Source organism: Balaenoptera acutorostrata, chromosome 9 (assembly GCF_949987535.1).
Source record: "Balaenoptera acutorostrata chromosome 9, mBalAcu1.1, whole genome shotgun sequence".
Taxonomy (NCBI): domain Eukaryota; kingdom Metazoa; phylum Chordata; class Mammalia; order Artiodactyla; family Balaenopteridae; genus Balaenoptera; species Balaenoptera acutorostrata.
In genome coordinates, this window is record NC_080072.1 from 71,785,041 (window position 1) to 71,802,362 (window position 17,322).

Genomic DNA, 17,322 nt, shown 5'->3' on the forward strand with positions numbered 1-17,322 from the left:
GAGAAAGCCCAGAGGACTGGAGGCGAGGGGGACATACTTCCCGGCCAGGGGGCCCGCACAGACAGCACCTTCCTGGGCTCCCGGGGGAGCAAGGCCACCTCCTGGCAAAACAAGATAAACATCCGGTTTAAGGCTATTATCTCCTTTATTCAAAAAATAAATATTTCACTTTTGAGTCGACATATTTCAAATCACATGAAGCACAGAGAGGAAATACAGTCCCTTTGGAAATCATGAACACGTGTAGGAAAGAGTCATGTTCAAAGCAAAGGGGATGATGGGGTGAGCACTGATTCCAACTGATCCACGACCCAGAGATGCCTCCTCTCACCCGGTGGAGCTACATATCGATTGTAGGCGAGAAACACACACACACACACACACACACACACACACACACACACACACACACGGCTTTGAAGTCTGAAAGGCACGTGAAGTGGACCGTAAGGTGCATGGCACATTCACTGATAAAGCGTTCCCGATTCCCTCCCAAGAAGAGTGGGGAAACTTTAATCAAGTCACAGACCAGAGAAGACAGGGTACTCTGGCTCAGAGCTCAGCATCAGGAAGATCTCTGCGGGTGAAAGCCATTCTTCTTCTGCTCTCCCCTCCCGCGCCTCCTCTCGGGGTGGGGGGAGGTCCCTCACTCGGTGATGGCGGGGCGCGTGGCCACGTACACGAACACCACGATCAGCAGCACGACCACAGCCAGCGTGGGCAGCACCACCGTGGTGATCTGCTGCCGGGCCTCCTGCATGGCCTGCTTCCGCTCCTTCTTATCCTTGGACGTCTCCTTCCTGGGCTTCCCCTTGAGCTGCCGCATCTTTCCTAGGGGATGCTAGGAGGGTGCGTCCGGAGAGGGATTTGAAGGAAGGGTCACGCTCCTCTGGTCAAGGTGCAGAATCTTCTGTAGAGAGAACCAGGATCAAGAATGAACGGAGTGGGGCTTCCCTGGTGGCGCAGTGGTTGAGAATCTGCCTGCTTAATGCAGGGGACACGGGTTCGAGCCCTGGTCTGGGAAGATCCCACATGCTGCAGAGCAACTGGGCCCGTGAGCCACAACTGCTGAGCCTGCGCATCTGGAGCCTGTGCCCCGCAACGGGAGGGGCCGCGACAGTGAGAGGCCCGCGCACCGCGATGAAGAGTGGCCCCCGCTTGCCGCAACTAGAGAAAGCCCTCGCACGAAACGAAGACCCAACACAGCCAAAAATAAATATAAATAAATAAATAAATAAATAAAGTAGCTATTAAAAAAAAAAAAAGAATGAACAGAGTGAAAGGAAAAGGACTTGCAAAGTCAAAGGCAAACGCTAAAGCAGGAAGAGTATCTGCAACTTAGCAGCCCAAGGATTAAGGACAGAAGAGGTCTTGTGGCCCCTCTGAGTGGTGGGGTGGTGGGGATAAGCAGGATGTTCCTGGGGCTCTGTCACCGTCAGCGCTTCTGCAGGTGTGCTGTGCACATGTAACCGGCATGCTGAGACAGGGCCTCTCAGCTCCAGGGGCAGCTGGCCAGGCGCCGGGCACCAGATGAACAAGACTGCTTTCATGACACGAAGGGACTGGGAAGCACTAACTATGCCGCCTGCACTCAGCGGAAAGGGGGGCACCCTTCTCCCTTCCAAGGCCCCACCTATTTACTTCATTGTTCTAAATCCCACCATCTCCCCGGCTAACCTCCAGCGCTGAACCGCCGGCAGCCTGCAGATCCCAGGACCATGGCTCCCTTCCTGCCCGAGCCCAGGGCCTGATTGCAGGCCGCGGCAGCCTCACTGGGGCCGAAGAGAGCCCGGAGGCACCGACTTCTCTGATCCCCATTTGATCCTCTACGCATCCACCCAAACCTTCCTGAGCACCTCCTATGTGCCAGGCTCTGCTCGAGGAGCTGAGGAAGAGGTGGAACACTCGGGGCTGTGCTCGCAGAGCCCACGGTCTAGGGGTGCGCCCTGGGTTGCAAGCGGAGTGGAGAGCTGGGTCAGACAGATGATAAAGAGAGATGAGCTGAGCCTTCGGTCCAGCCTAGGATCTTGTAAATTCTGTGCCCGTGGAGGTGCTCAGGTGGTGAAGCGGTGCTGTCAGGGGCCTGGGGAATGAATCAAAGGCCGTGGGTAACTACGGAGCAACAGCTCCATACGAGTCCGATTCTGAGCTTTACGCAACAGTAACAGACTTTGGCTGATTCAAGTTGAGATGGAGTTAACGCAGAGGCCTTTGGCACCTCACAGGATCCCCAGAAAAGAGGACAAGGAGCTGTGCAGCCATCACCTGAGCCCCACTCACACCACGAGCCTGGAGGAGGCCTCAGGCTGTATCATCACCTGGACACTGCCGCTGGAGCAGGGGGCACTGAGGCCACCACTACTGCCCCTGGAAACCAGACGGAGCTGCTGTCACTGCCTTCAGGATGAATTCTCCAGGGCCCTGGCTTCTCTGTGTCACCAGGTGCATGTGACCAGCCAAGCTGAGACCCAATATACCCGCAGCCTACCCTTCCAACCTCTATAAGCAGGGGGAGTGTTTCTAAACACAGTGAAGGAGTAGGGGGCTGGATACTGGGCAGGGAAATAAAAAAGACAAATGCCCTTCATAACATCCTGGGGGACTGGTAGAGAGACACTCTCTGAGGCAGAGGAGCAGTGTACCCCAATATTCCTCTAACAAAGAGACTTTTGTATCACGATCCTGTGTACCCAGTTTTGCCCCAGGACAGTGGGTGGCCTGTCACCACCCTGATGAGGAAGATGACATTTACACCTAAGTGAACGTGTCAAGTGGCAGGCAGGACGTGGAATGTGGGTTCCGAGGCGGGAAAAGCCTTGTGTGACTCTCTCTGTTGGTAGAGGGATCCTAACCTCACCACTCCTCTCATCCCCGACTGGACCCCGGAATTGTTTTCCTATTATCCATAATCAGGCGGAGTTCCCCCTGGTACAAGAGGGCTGAAATTATTGCACTGGAATGACATGATGCCAGCCAAAAGCAAATATTAAAGTTCTGGAGAGCCCCATTTAGGCAAATTTACGCCTTCCATCAGGCTTTTGAAAACAGCCACTCTTAACTTCCTTAAGACCTGACAGGTGTAGGAACCCCCCGCTTTAAAAATTCTCCTTTTCATGGGCTTCCCTGGTGGCGCAGTGGTTGAGAGTCTGCCTGCCGATGCAGGGGACATGGGTTCGAGCCCTGGTCTGGGAGGATCCCACATGCCGCGGAGCAACTGGGCCCATGAGCCACAACTACTGAGCCTGCGCGTCTGGAGCCTGTGCTCCGCAACAAGAGAGGCCGCGATAGTGAGAGGCCCGCGCACGGCGATGAAGAGTGGCCCCCGCTTGCCGCAACTAGAGAAAGCCCTCGCACAGAAACGAAGACCCAACACAGCCATAAATAAGTAAGTAAATTTAAAAAAAAAAAATTCTCCTTTTCAAATCTTTCAGAGAACTTGCAGGCAGACCTGGGTTCAAACTAAGGACATGCAACTTACTGGCTGAACGGCTATGGGCTTCAGGAGGCCTCAGTGTCATCATCTGAACAATGAGGACAACTTCTCTCAGAAGGAGTGACTGAGGATTTGAAAAGAAAACACTCCTCACGGTGCTCGGCCCGCCCACACCTGGCAGCCGCTTCCTCCCTCCCCACCGCTTGCCCGCTCCGGGGCCCTGGTCAGAGCTCACGGAGCTCACCAGCCTCAGCCGCCCCCGGGGAGGCGGTCTAATGGCAGTGCCCCGCCCGCAGGACCGCGGTGAGGATGAGACAAGAATCCGGGTAACACGGCACCTGGCACGGAGGAGGCACCGGATCCACGTTAGCTGACGCTCCTGAAGCCCACCCAACAAACAGCCTGCGGGGAGACGGGCAGGCTTGTGACCCCCCCTCAGAGATGAGGAGACCAAGGGGCAAGAGGAAGAACGTCTTGTGCACGGTCAGCTGGTCTGTAAATAGTATCTAACAGAGCAGTGGATGGCATGCCTTGTCCAAAGCTATGAGCCATGGTCTGTTCTCTCCCTGACACAGCTTCACGAAATTGTCTGAAAAGAGACAGGCCATTGGCAGCACTCTGATTTGTAGCCATTTCCCTGTGGACCTAATGGCCTGTGAAAAGAGGAGGGCCCCGCTGTGGCCCGTCACCCAGCCCCCCACAGGACCCCTCACAGGGCCCATCACAAGATTCTCCCACAGGACACCTCACAGGATTCTCACACAGGACCCTTCGCAGGACCTCTCACAGGATTCTCCCACAGGACCCTCACTGGATTCTCCCACAGGACCCCTCACAGGATCCTCCCACAAGACCCCTCGCAGGGCCCATCACAAGATTCTCCCACAGGACACCTCGCAGGGCCCATCACAAGATCCTCCCACAGGACCCTCACAGGGCCCCCCCCAGAGGACTGGCCGCAGGCAGGCAGCACCAGAGGCCCAGAGTTAACAAGGGCCCCAGCCCCACTTCTTCGGCTGCTGCCTGCATCCTCCCACAGAGGTGTGGTGGACATTCATAGGCACCAGCCCCCGTGACGACCAGCTCTTGACATTTGTGAGATGCATTCAGAAGCTCTCCAAGGCTTAAAAAAAGGCCTCGTCACTGGGGACAGTGCAGGTCTGGTCAGGATTTAAAGGACGAACACGCCAGCCTGAAGTCTGGGGTCTTGGTCAGGCTCCAGTGGGTGGCCTCCCTGATCCCACTCACCTGTGCTGTGGGCCTCAAACCACAGCCCGGCACTCTCCCTGGGGCTGAAGAGAGAGTGGTGAGGAGGGAGGGAAAACACCGCTGAGAGGACAACTGAGGGGAGGGAAAAGGGTCCAGCAGGACAAAGGCTGGGGAAGAGCCGCAGGCAGAGGGAGCGGAAGGAACCAGAAGGGTGGCAGGAGGGGAACTGCAGAGGGCACAGAGGCCAGGCCATCCACAGGCTGGCGGGCCATGGTGAGGAGCCGGGATTCACTCCAAAAGCAGCACGAGGCGCTGAAGGGCTTCACACGGGGAGGTGCAAGTTCACTCCTCTGGCCGGTCTGTGGAGACTGGGGTCCAGGGGAATGAAAAGGGAGGCCCTTAGAGCAGGGCAGGGAGGGCCAGGGGTGGCTCAGACTTGGTGGGGAGGGCCAGTGGTGATGGAGAGGAGGATGGAGTGGGCTTTTATTTGGGGGGTACCTAATGACAGATTAGACATGGCACATGAGGGAAAGAGAATAACGGGTGGACCTAAGGTCTGGAGCTTGAGCATCTGGCTGGATGGTGATCTGGCCTTATGAGGTGAGAGAGAATGGCACGAAGGGGGGATGGATTTGAGAAAGGACATTAAGGGCTCTGTTCACATCTATCCATGTGTGAGGATGCCTATTAGACATCACCATGGAAATATCAAGGAGGCAGTTGAGGACATGAGTCAAGAGCTCGGTCTGAGCTGAAGATCTATATTTGGAAGTCATCAGCCACTGATGAGGTGAGCTCACCGAGGACAGGGTAGATGGAGAAGAGGGCCAGGCCCGAGCCCTGAGCATCTGACAGTCAGAGAACAGGAGGGGAAGGGCAAGCAAAGGAGCCTGTGGAGAAGAGGCAAGTGAAGAAGAGAAGTGTGGAGTCCCAGGGACCAAGAGTCAAGAAGAGCGCTGCTTCAGAACGCCACCGAGACAAAGTGAAGATAAAGCAGCAGCCATTGGATCTGGCGACTTGGAGAACTGACAGGAGGAACTTCAGTGGAGCGCGCCAATCAGCCTCTATTTCAGAAACCTAAACTGCGAAACATGAAGGCACACAAGCTGGAAAATCCTGCAGATGGGGGCACTGGGGAAGCCATCTGACGCCATGTGCGGAAGACAACAGAGGAAGAAGCCACGCTGGGGAGAGGAGACAGGAGCCGAGGGCAGCACTCTGAGAGCTGGAGACTGGGGACTCTGCTCTTATGTTTCCAGCACAGCCCCTGCGAGGCCCAGCTCTATACAGCCTCCTGAGCTGAGTTATGCTGACCTGTTTCTGAATCTTAGGATAGACATCCTTTGAACTTGAGCTGGCCCCAGTGGGTCTCTGTAACCTTCCAACGAAGGAGCCCTGGCTAAAATGATTACTCCAGTTTTACAAATGAGGAGTCCAAAGCCTTGCCACTGTCACAGAATTAGGGGTGGCAGAGTCAAAAGTCAAACCCACATCAGCCTGACCCCAAAGCCTGAATAGTCTAACCATCCTCCGGTGCCTTCCCCACGTACCTTCCCGGCCCTTTACCCACTTTGGGGCCACGTCACTGCTCACCAGCCCCTTGCAGAGAGGAAATCAGAGATGAAGCTCGTCAGGTGCAGTCTGGCTCTTTCCCAGCAAGCAGCCCAGGCAGGATAGAGGAGCCACTAGCCGAGTTCCAGCTTTACAACCCGACCATGACTGCCACCTGGCCACCCCCCTGCCTCTAGCTCCCCTAACCAAGGGAACGGAAACTTCACAAACACTTGAGTGCCACCAATGCCCCTCCCCCACCAACAAGCCCATGGCAACTGGTCAGCACTGGAATGTTCCAACCGGTCCCTGGTGTACGTGGGCAGACGGGAGGGGGGCAGAGAGGAAGGGGAAACACATCCTTTCAGATAGAATCATTTTATGATTTTTTGGCTGAGCTTTCCAGTCTTTTTTCTATATATATATATATATATATATATATATATATATATATATATACACATATATACATACACATATATATTGTGCACACACACGCTTATTAAAATCCTTATGTATATTTCTTCCTACTTAGAAATCATACATGACAGCCTTAGAACCTATTAGGGACTAACAGCCAGGAGCAGAGGTAAGAACGTGGGTTTGAAACCAGGTTTGAGCCTCAGCTCTGCCATGTCTAGTTATACAACCCTGGGCAATGTACTTAATCTCTCATGCCCTGACTTTCCTCCTCTGAAAAATGGGATAAGAAAACCTGCTTTGTAGAGTCATTGGAGGAGAAAGACTGAAGTATTATCTGAAGTATTGATTAACAGGCCAAACCAGATGCTCAGTAAATGGTACAGAGTAACTCCCTTTCCAGGGAGCTTTTTCCAGTGCAGATGCACGTACGGAGGGAGGTACCAGGGAATGCTGCCCTTTTTTTGGTTTTGAACCATATAACCCCTGGATGATGGAACCCCCCAGTTTCTTTCTCTTCCCTGCTGAAAACCACCAGTTACCAGTCTGCTGCTGGGCAGGTCTTCCCAGAGGCTTGATGGGAGAAGAAGGTTGGCTTGGGCAATTGAGGGAAGGTTCAGAATCACAGAGACCACCCCCAGTACCCATATCCCAGACAGGCTAATGCTGCACTGCCCAGTATGGCAGCCACTTGTCACATGTGGCTACTAGCACTGCAAATGTGGCTGTGGTCCAAACTGAGCTGTAGTGTGAAATACACACCAGAGTTTGAAGGCTCCGTACCAAAAGAAAGAATATAAACTGTCTCATTAAAATCTTCCATACTAATTACAAGAAATGATAACATTTTGGATATACTGGGTTCGATAAAATGTATTATTAAATTAATTTCACCTTTTTTTTTTTTTTTTTTTTACTGCTTAATGTGGGCTACTCAAAAACTTTAAATTCCGTGAGTGGCTCACACGGCACTTTAACTGGGCAGTGCTATGCCTGCCCCATGCAATAAGCACCAGGTTCAGCCCCCTGATAAGCTTCCCACATCACGGCCTCAACTCACAATGGTGAGGACTCCGGGGCCTGAGTGCCCACCCCACACGCTCACATCCCATGCCCGTGCCCGTGCAGGAGCTCTGCCGCATGCCCTCCCCCATGCACCAGCATCCTCCTGGTACAGACACTCATCCTTGGTCACCCCTGTGCCTGGCCTTCAGCACTCCCTCCTCAGTGCCGTCTCGGCACTCGGTTTACGCCTTTATTGCAGCACTGACCAGTGGCCGCCGCCTAACTGGCTGGGCCCCTGATGTCCCCACTGGACTAAGCACGCCTCTGGGAGCAAATGTGTCTTGCTAGTAATAATATTGCCCTGGGGTGGCAGGATGCCTCTCACATAACAGGTGCTCAGCAAGCATCTCTGGATCGAACACCAAAGCTGGAGGACAAGCGGTCATCTTACGTACTAAGCACAGAGTTACAGCAGAAAATTCTACAGGAGAGGAGAAAAAGTTATAGCATAAAATAATAAACCAGCTAGCTACCACTTAGAAATGCTCCTTTCATTCTCAACACAAGATTGGTATTCTCACTCCCATTTTACTTGAAGAAGATGAGATTCAGAAAAGTATGGGGACCTCCCTGGTGGCGTAGTGGTTAAGAATCCACCTGCCAATGCAGGCGACACAGGTTTGATCCCTGCTCTGGAAAGATCCCACATGCCGCGGAGCAATGAAGCTCGTGCACCACAACTACTGAGCTTGCGCTCTAGAGCCCGTGAGCCACAACTCCTGAGCCCGCGTGCCACAACTACTGAAGCCCACGTGCCTAGAGCCCGTGCTCTGCAACAAGAGAAGCCACCGCAATGAGAAGCCCACGCACCACAATGAAGGGTAGCCCCGCTCACCGCAACTAGAGAAAGCCCGCGCGCAGCAACAAAGACCCAACACAGCCAAAAATAAATAAATAAAATAAATAAATTTATGAAAAAAGAAAAGTATGGTGACTTGCCCAAGATCAAAGACCATTAGGAAACCAGCACAGTCTCAACCCTAGTATAAAATCCATAACAATCACTCATTAAATATTGAGTGGGGCTTCCCTGGCGGCACAGTGGTTGAGAATCTGCCTGCCAATGCAGGGGACACGGGTTCGAGCCCTGGTCTGGGAAGATACCACATGCCGCGGAGCAACTAGGCCCGTGAGCCACAACTACTGAGCCTGCGCGTCTAGAGCCTGTGGTCCGCAACAAGAGAGGCCGCGACAGTGAGAGGCCCGTGCACCGCGATGAAGAGTGGCCCCCGCTTGCCGCAACTAGAGAAAGCCCTCGCACAGAAACGAAGACCCAACACAGCCATAAATAAATAAATAAATAAAATATTGAGTGAATGAATGGACTGAGGATCTGAACTCAGACCTAATTCCAAAGCGCACCCATCCTCTCTGCACGACCCCACAGTGACAGTGCCTCCAGGTCAGCCCACAATTAAGAACAGCAGCTATCACATCCCGAAGGCTCACTACCTGTCAGGCTACCGCACTAAAGCCCTCTACAAACACGCAAACCGCACTGCGGCTTTTATCCCATTTTTCAGACAAGGGAACTGAGGCTCAGAGAAGGGCCCAGGTAGTAAGTCAGAGTGCATCTGGGATTCAGACCCAGCTCTGTCTGCCTCCCATCCACCCCAGCTGCCTCCAGGTAGCCGGGCCATCCCATGGAGTGATGGGACACAGGGTCCAGAGTCCATGGCGGGTTCCTGCCCGTCAGCTCTGGAGGCTGAGAACACAAGGAGGGAGGGTGTGTGGGCAGGAGCCTGTCTCACGTGGCAGCGGATAAAGCCTGTTCCTTACTTGCTCCGACTCCCAGAAGGTGTCCTGGGCTTAAAGACACACTGCAGGTTGCTTGAACTCTCCTGGTGGGCCAGGCTGCTCAGAAAGAAGGCCCCCAGGATGTCCCAGGCTGCTGCAGGGACGCCCGCTGAGAACAGCACGTCCAGGCAACAACGTTAAGTGGCCGCAGACTGTGTCAGCTGCACCCGCTCCTCCCCACACAGGCAATGCGAGGACAGACACCAGGCCCAGGTGGCGACCCGCCTGGAGGGCCACTCCCAGGGATGGAGGCCAGAGACTGCCCGCCCATCCTCCACGCTGTCCACCTTCCCACAGCCCTGCAGCTCTCCTGTCTCCAGAAAAGGCGGTGTAACGTGCTCGCTGAGAAAATGGCTGCGTTCTTCTCCTACTGCAAAATCAGGCACGCAAACGAATAAACGACACGTAAGAAGGGTGTCTGGGGGGCAGACCTCCACCAGCTCTTCTCCTGGCTGCGTCATTATCAACAGGAAGCATCAGGAGCGCTGCACCACTCCATGCTCTACGCCGTGAGCCCGGGGAAGCTGCCCTGAGTTCGGGGAAACCTAAAAATTGCGCGCCGAGAGCAGCAGCTCTGTGGCTCATGGCGTGTGCTCACGTCACTGTACGTCCCTGGGGTGTAGCCGTAACGGGCCGTGATCACCTCACTTCCGTCTGCCGCAGAGACGGGGACAGGGGGTGGGCAGGCCGCCAGGAGAACTGAGCGGGATGGGGCTCCCGACAACCGCTAGACGCCAGCTGATCACACGAGCGCCTTCCCGGGAACACAGGCGTGAGCGGTGAGAGCACGCGGGCTCCAGCGCCCCGCTGCCGACCGGCCTCAGAGGTCGGGGCGCTCTCGACCGGCCGGCCCGTCGGGAGGATCAGAGCCACGGGCGGAAGCTGACAGGCACAAACACGTGCACATACTTCTCTCACCGAGGGTGAAGGAAGAAGAAACTATGCCGTTTGGCGGTGGCAGTGTCAGCTACTCCTAAATAAAAACCCGAGAACACAAAAGAACTTTGGGGTGGGTTGCTGAACAACGCAGACATAAAAAGCTAGGGTTCTCAATAAATTGGATAAGTGACATTCCTGCAAAGTGCTTTCCTGTGCAGCATTCATTTCCTCCTCATGGTAACTCTTCGTCTTACCTATTATTGTCCTTTTTCACAAGAAAAAGAGCAGACGGAGCAATTAAGCTCACGTCTGGGTTTTAATCCCCATCCTGGCACTTCTGGGGTCTGTGGCCCTGGACAAGGAACTTAACCTCTTAGACCTTCAATTACTCTGTCTGTAAAACAGGGATAAAACTACCTAGCATTTAAATATTTTTTGAGCATCAACTGTATGTCGGGAGACATGCTGGGTAGTTTACAGGGAATGTGGGAGACAGGCAACCAACAAATGAACAGAATATGTGTCAGATGATGCTACGTGTTTTAGAGAAAATAAGAACAGAGGCTGCAAATTTAGAGAAATCAATCAAGGAAGGCTTCATGAGAAAGTGACACCGGACCAGAGACTCAAAGGAGGTGAGGAAGTGACCTGGGCGAGACGGGGGCCACCGGAGGGCTCTGCTTGCGCTAAGGAAAAGCACTGCTGGACGACTGACTGCAGGGGGCAAGGGCTGAGGCCAGGAGCTCGGTGAGGACATGAGTGAATTATTCAGGAGGTACATGGTGGCTTGGTCCCAGGGAGGGGCAGATGTGGGGAAAAGTGGTCGGGTACGTTGAGGGGACAGCCAACATGATTCGCCAGCAGACTGGAACTGGAGTGTGAAAAGATAAAACGATGAAAGGCTCTATGGCTCAAGGAAGTGCAGGAATGGAGGCGCCACGTAGGGGTGTGGGGACAACGGGATGGGTCAAGTTTGAGACGCGATTAGCTGTCCCCAGTGGAGACGCTGAGCAGCCAAGCTGGATGCATGAGGCTGTGCGTGGGGAGAGAGCTGGGCCGGAGACGGGAGCGTGGCAGCTGTCAGCAATGCAAGCCGCCAGGCTGGGGAGCGAGCGCAGACAGAGAGGGGCCAGTGCGCTCTGAGGTTTAGGACTTGCGGAGTTGAAGAGCAACCAGTAAGAGACTAAAAAGGTATGAAAGGAAGAAAACTGGAAGCGTAAGGTGTCTTGGAAGGCAAGTGCAGAAAGTGTCGCGGGAAGAAGGAGCCGCTCATCAGGCGTGGTCACGTGTAGGTCATCGGTGACCTGAGGGGAGAGTTTTGGTGGGGTGGCGAGGTGGGGAGGGGGCCCAGATCTGAGGGGGTCCCAGGGAGGCAGGGAGCAGGCTAGAGAACGGAGACCACGAGTCGGCAGCGCTTCTCAAGGCAGGACTCGGGGGCTGAGTGTCTGCACTGCAATCCCACTCCTGCCATTTATCAGCCCGGTGACCTCGGGCAAGTTCCTTAATCTTTCCGTGCCTCACATTTCTCACCCGAAAAATGGGGATAATAATCCCTTAAGGAATTGATATATGAGACTAATGCCTGGTCCGTAGTATTTACTATGTAAGTATCATCATCCGTCATCAACATCATCATCATCATCACTACGAAAATAGGGTCAGAATCAGAAGGGGATATAAGGACAAGAGTTTTGTTCTACTTGTTTGTTTTTTAAGGCACTTATAGAATGTTTGTGGTACAGGGGAAAATGGATCAAGAGAAGGAAGGAAAAAAAAGTGCTGGCGAGCCACCCAGGGGAGCTGGAGCACCAGCTGGGCTGGCCCTGGATGGGCCCAATGTGACGGTGGGAGTCTGTGCAAGTTCTCACCGGGCTATTGCTGGTTCTCAGTGAAATGGGAAGAAGGCCATCAGCTTGGGAGGCAGGAAGAGGGAGGAGATGCTGGAGTCTGAAGAGAGAGAAGCTGTGAAACAGCAGTCAAGTGGGATGGATGCATTAGAGCACGACGGGTGACCACCAGCCTGCAGTCAGAGGCCTCAGATCTTAGAGCGAGGCGGTTGGGGGGTGGCACCAACGCGCAGGTGCAGGTACAGGGGAAGGAGTCGGGGGATGTTAGACTTAACCAGGACAGGATTTTGTCAGGCCACTATGACACAGTGAGAAGAATACAAGGTGAGGGTTACATGAGATTGCAAAAGAAAAGCGCCTGGCCCGGGACCTCGCATCTGAAACGCTGCCGCTGTTCAGGCTTAAGTGGCCTGTCCAAGGAGCCCCACTCCCTCCACGTGCGCCTCCCTGACCCCCAACACACACAGAGCTCAGGAGCGGAAAACTCTGCAGGAGCCTCAATTCTGCTCATTCCACTAAGCCACGTCCCTCCCTTTTCTGTTCAAGTTACTGTCACGTTTCCCAGGCCTCTCCTGCTGGTCTCAGAGAACAAAGAAGGCCATGTGAGGGCAGAATAGTCCCCACACGCTTCTTCCAAGAACCAGCAGTGAAGAGGCTCTCCCAGCCTTGAGGAAATACTGGCTTTCAGGGACCTGCCTTGCAATTCCACCAAGCTCTGCAGGTGCGGCTCAACCATCAGCTCCTGCCACTGAAGAGGGGTGGGCAAAAAGCCTTTGATGGATCTCGTTATGTAACCCAGACAAGTTAGAGTTAAATTCACAGCGATCAGCAACTTCAAGCACAGTAATTTGTTTTAACTAGTTGACCTGAAGCAAACTCAACCACGGACAGGACAAAGGAGATGACTGAACAGAAACGAAGTTAAGTGAAATTCCCCTAAGAGGGTACAAAACAACGGCTTTGAAACGGTTAAGATGCACAGAAAGAAATACAATTAACAGCAGCGCACACGGCACAAACTAAAACCAAAGTTTTATGCCATGATATGTAAGCTTATTATGTGCGACACACTCGGAAATTTTCTTTGTTTCATTTCATTAGAAAAACATGTCAGTTTAATCCCATGGAAAGTGACTTGCCTTCGAAAAACACTGGATGGAGAAGACCTCAAGGCAGGAAGGGCTGATAAGTGTTTCAATCCCATTCCCAGGAGGAGTCACCGAAACACCCTGACAGTCTTTCTACCTTGATGAATAATAGGCTCTTATGAGAATAAAAGGAAGTAATGAACCTGAAAAGTTACAAGCTCTTCTAGGTGTTGTCATTCCTTAAATGGCAATTCTTTATCCAAACCTGCAGGTTCTCTCGATTTCATCTGCTATTCAATTAGGTACTTTAAGACAGCAGGTACTAAAAGCAAGAGTCACTAATTTATCCCTTTGTTATCGACAGCTCAACTCTGGCAGCTCAAGACTAAGGCAAGGCTGGGGGGAAATTCATGAAGACATGCACACCAGCCAATTGTATGCACTGTTTTGGATTTTTTTTTTTTTAAGGCAGTGCTTCTCTAACTCTTCCATCTCAAATATGGAGAGTGGACATTCAGTCCTGGAGGCCAAGTCTGGGGCAAAGCCACTGCAAGAATAAAATTTTAATTGTGTCTTATTTTAAATGTCAAGCAATCACATATAACATTATCCCTTGCTGTTTACTCGTAGCGGGCATGGCACTGTGATAAGAGCCTGCCATGGCTCTCACTGCATCCCAGGCTCCCATCTTAGAGGCGAGAAATGGGGTTTTGAGAGGTTATGTAACTTGCCCAGGACCACGAAGCAAATAAGTGGTGGGACAGATTCAAACGCACCCAGTCTGGTTCCAGAACCCTGCTTGTAACCACTAAGCTATGTTGCATTCTCCTCCAACAACCAACCATATTTGTTTTAATATTCTTTAAGTGTTATTTCCTCCAAACCTTTGGGTAAACAGGACCCACACGCACCCCAGGGCTCTGCCTACACGCTGGGGAACACTTCGGGCATGCAGAGCCACGAGTCCGCCAGAACTCCTCTGCCTTCCTCACGCTCCTGTGGCCGGGAGCGGGCTCACAGCCCTTCTCTCCTAGACGCGGAGCACTGTCCTCACGTTCTCTTAGGCATGAACTTCATTAACAACCAACATATCACGAGCACCAGTTGTTTATGGCATTTTTAAAATGAAAAATTCATCCCTAAGCTAAATTACAACAAGTTAATTACAGCGCCTGGCTGATGGCAGACATACTGAGAGAGAGTGAGGGACTGATGAAAGCATCAAATGCAAACAGCAGCCGCAACTACATGCGCCCAAGACTGCACGCCTGGGCCTTCCTCAAATACAGAGACTGGGGCTCACCCCACCCAGAGGGCCAGCTTCAGAAAGAGATGGGCAAGCTCTCACATCCATTCATTTATTCCGCAGACACTTGCTGGGCACCTAAGTGTTGCGGACGAGCCAATCACACACAGAGTCACTCACTCGCCAATTCATTCCATCAAACACTTAGCGGGCACCTACCACATGCCAGGCACTGCTCAACTGCTGTGCATATACAGAGGGATGAACTGACTGGTCCATCTCATCAGTTACTGATTCACCTCGATGCGTTAGGCACTGTCCGGGCAGTGGGGACGGAATAATGAACAACACAAAGTTCTGGCTCTGAAGTAACGTACATTCCAGGAAAAGGAGGCAGACGAGAGACAAATAAATATGTAGTGTGTCAAGGAGTGAAGTGCTATGAAGAAAGACAAAGCAGCATAAGGTGACAGAGAGCGGGGAACGTGATGTAATACAGACAGCATTACAAGGGGCTGCATCTCTGATTAGAGAGCAGAGGCCACAAAAAAAGGTGGGAGCAAGCCTCGAGCAGGACTAGGGCAGGAGGGCGCCTGAAACGAGTGTGCCTTTGCAGCACCGCGATGCAGGGTCACGGGGGCCTGCGGCTGTCAGCCGGTGAGCGAGAAGATCACTCCAAAGAGGGCACTACAGACCCACTGGCGAAGGCTCAAAGCCCATCATTTGTGCTTCACTGCAGGCCCTGACTGCTGCCAAAATCCAAATACTCCGCAAAGGCAGGCGGTAAACTGGGCTGCTCTCCAATATTTACCCAGTGGCATGCCAGGTGTTCTCTGGAGTCTCCGAAGGGTCAGCTTGGGGTCGAGGGAGGAGAAGGACCCCATCAGACAATGAACTCGGGCTGCTGAAGTGGGGTTTGCCACTAACGAAGTGATACATATTTGATCTTTAATTTGAAGGCCGTCTTGTTTGCTGAACCTTAAGCCGGTTTACCGACCTGAACAGTGGATGAGGACGGTTTGGGCAAAGGGCACAGAACAAGAGGCTTTGGAGCGTTGAAGACGAAATCAGGCTTGCTGATTCTGCCTGTGGCCCATCTGCGGGCGCCACAGAGACCCCGCTGACCACGGTGAGGCTGCTTCCTCAGGCAGCCCTGGTCTCCTTCACCTCCGCTTCCCCCCGCCGCCCTCACCAGGGCCTGATTATTCTCCTCCTGCCCTGACTCCAGATCCCACCCACCCCCCACCTTCAAATGAAATCAACGCTGCACCCATACCCAGAGCCCGTCTGTCCTCCCCGCCCTCACCGAGGCCTCACCATCTCACCCCGCACGTCTTCCTGCTTCCAGCCTCCCTGTTCCTCAGTCTCCAGACAGAACGAGTTCACTTAAACCGAGGTCTCATCTTAGTCCTCCAACTAACAAGCCTTCGGTGGCCTCAGGGCCAACAACACACAGTGTGAACTTGGCCGGGCCTCCGAGGCCCCGTGTGCAGAGTGCAGCCCCGTCCCCTACATGGCATCAAGCAGCCATTACTCCTGTCCTGCTGCTCGTGGTACAGAACAAGCCAACATGCACTTATGCCCGGGTCTTCTCGTCTTGGCCTGCATTACACACTCTCTCTGCTGAGAAAACCTGTCTGATCCCCTTAGTCAAAATTAGGTGCCCTTTCGCCTACTTCTACACCTTTAAAATAACCTTTCTTTCGTTCCACCTTTTCTTTTTAGAGTTCATCATTTCTGTCCACCTCCCCGACCAGGGGTTCAGTAAGTATTTGATGAACGATCTAAGCCTGTTCCGCTTGCTAATGTTGCCCAAGCCAGAGGTTTGGGGGTTTTCCTCGATGTCTCTCCTACCCCCCCCCATTCCCTGTATCAAATTGTCCCCCAAGACCTACCAATCCCTCTTCCTAAACATCTCTCAACACATCGTCCTGCTCCATCCCCACTACCAGTAGGCCCTCGTCTGGTTCATGTGGATTTCTGCAACAGCCTAACCTGTGTTTCCCTGCCTTACCTTGCCGCTTTCTCAAGCCCTAAATAGTACAGACACTTCTAAATCCCTCTACACTGCCCATGGATGGGTGTGGATCTGCCCCACACACTTTCCCCTTCCCAGCAAAACATATGCAGTGGTTAACTGTGAAGAATCACTGCAGAAGCAAATGCAGGAGAGGTGCATGTCTGCTTCAGGAAAGGGGTATGGATGACTCGTTTAAATCTCACACTTTTTTTTTTTTTATGGCTGTGTTGGGTCTTCGTTTCTGTGCGAGGGCTTTCTCTAGTTGTGGCAAGTGGGGGCCACTCTTCATCGCGGTGCGTGGGCCTCTCTCTATCGCGGCCTCTCTTGTTGCGGAGCACAGGCTCCAGACGCGCAGGCTCAGTAATTGTGGCTCACGGGCCCAGTTGCTCCGCGGCATGTGGGATCTTCCCAGACCAGGGCTCGAACCCATGTCCCCTGCATTGGCAGGCAGATTCTCAACCACTGCACCACCAGGGAAGCCCTCACACATGTTTTAAAGTCCAGTTGTTGGAAACTTGTTAGCCAGAAAACATCCCTGGTGTAAATATGCACCACTTCACTCTTCAAGGTAAACAACCAACCAAATGGTACTGAACTAATAATGAGAAAGCCAAGCTAACAGTGACTGATAATTAAACATCTAGATTCCTGGCAATTAACAACTGTCACGAATTCAAGATGGTGGTGACAGTGCACTCTTAGAGTACTGTTTGCAAATTCTACGGGAAATCCAAGGGCCTGTGTAAGTCCATGCTCCACGGGAGCCT

General features: G+C 52.9%; 1 long non-coding RNA gene across 1 annotated transcript in view; it reads right to left on the bottom strand.

Annotated features, from left to right (window-relative positions):
• Positions 1–833: 833 nt before the first annotated feature.
• Positions 834–17,322, bottom strand: part of LOC130708846 (uncharacterized) — a 66,286-nt gene continuing 49,797 nt past the window's right edge. The window contains exon 3 of the long non-coding RNA XR_009009265.1: positions 834–910. This is a non-coding gene — a long non-coding RNA (uncharacterized LOC130708846). The remainder of the gene's footprint in view (positions 911–17,322) is intronic.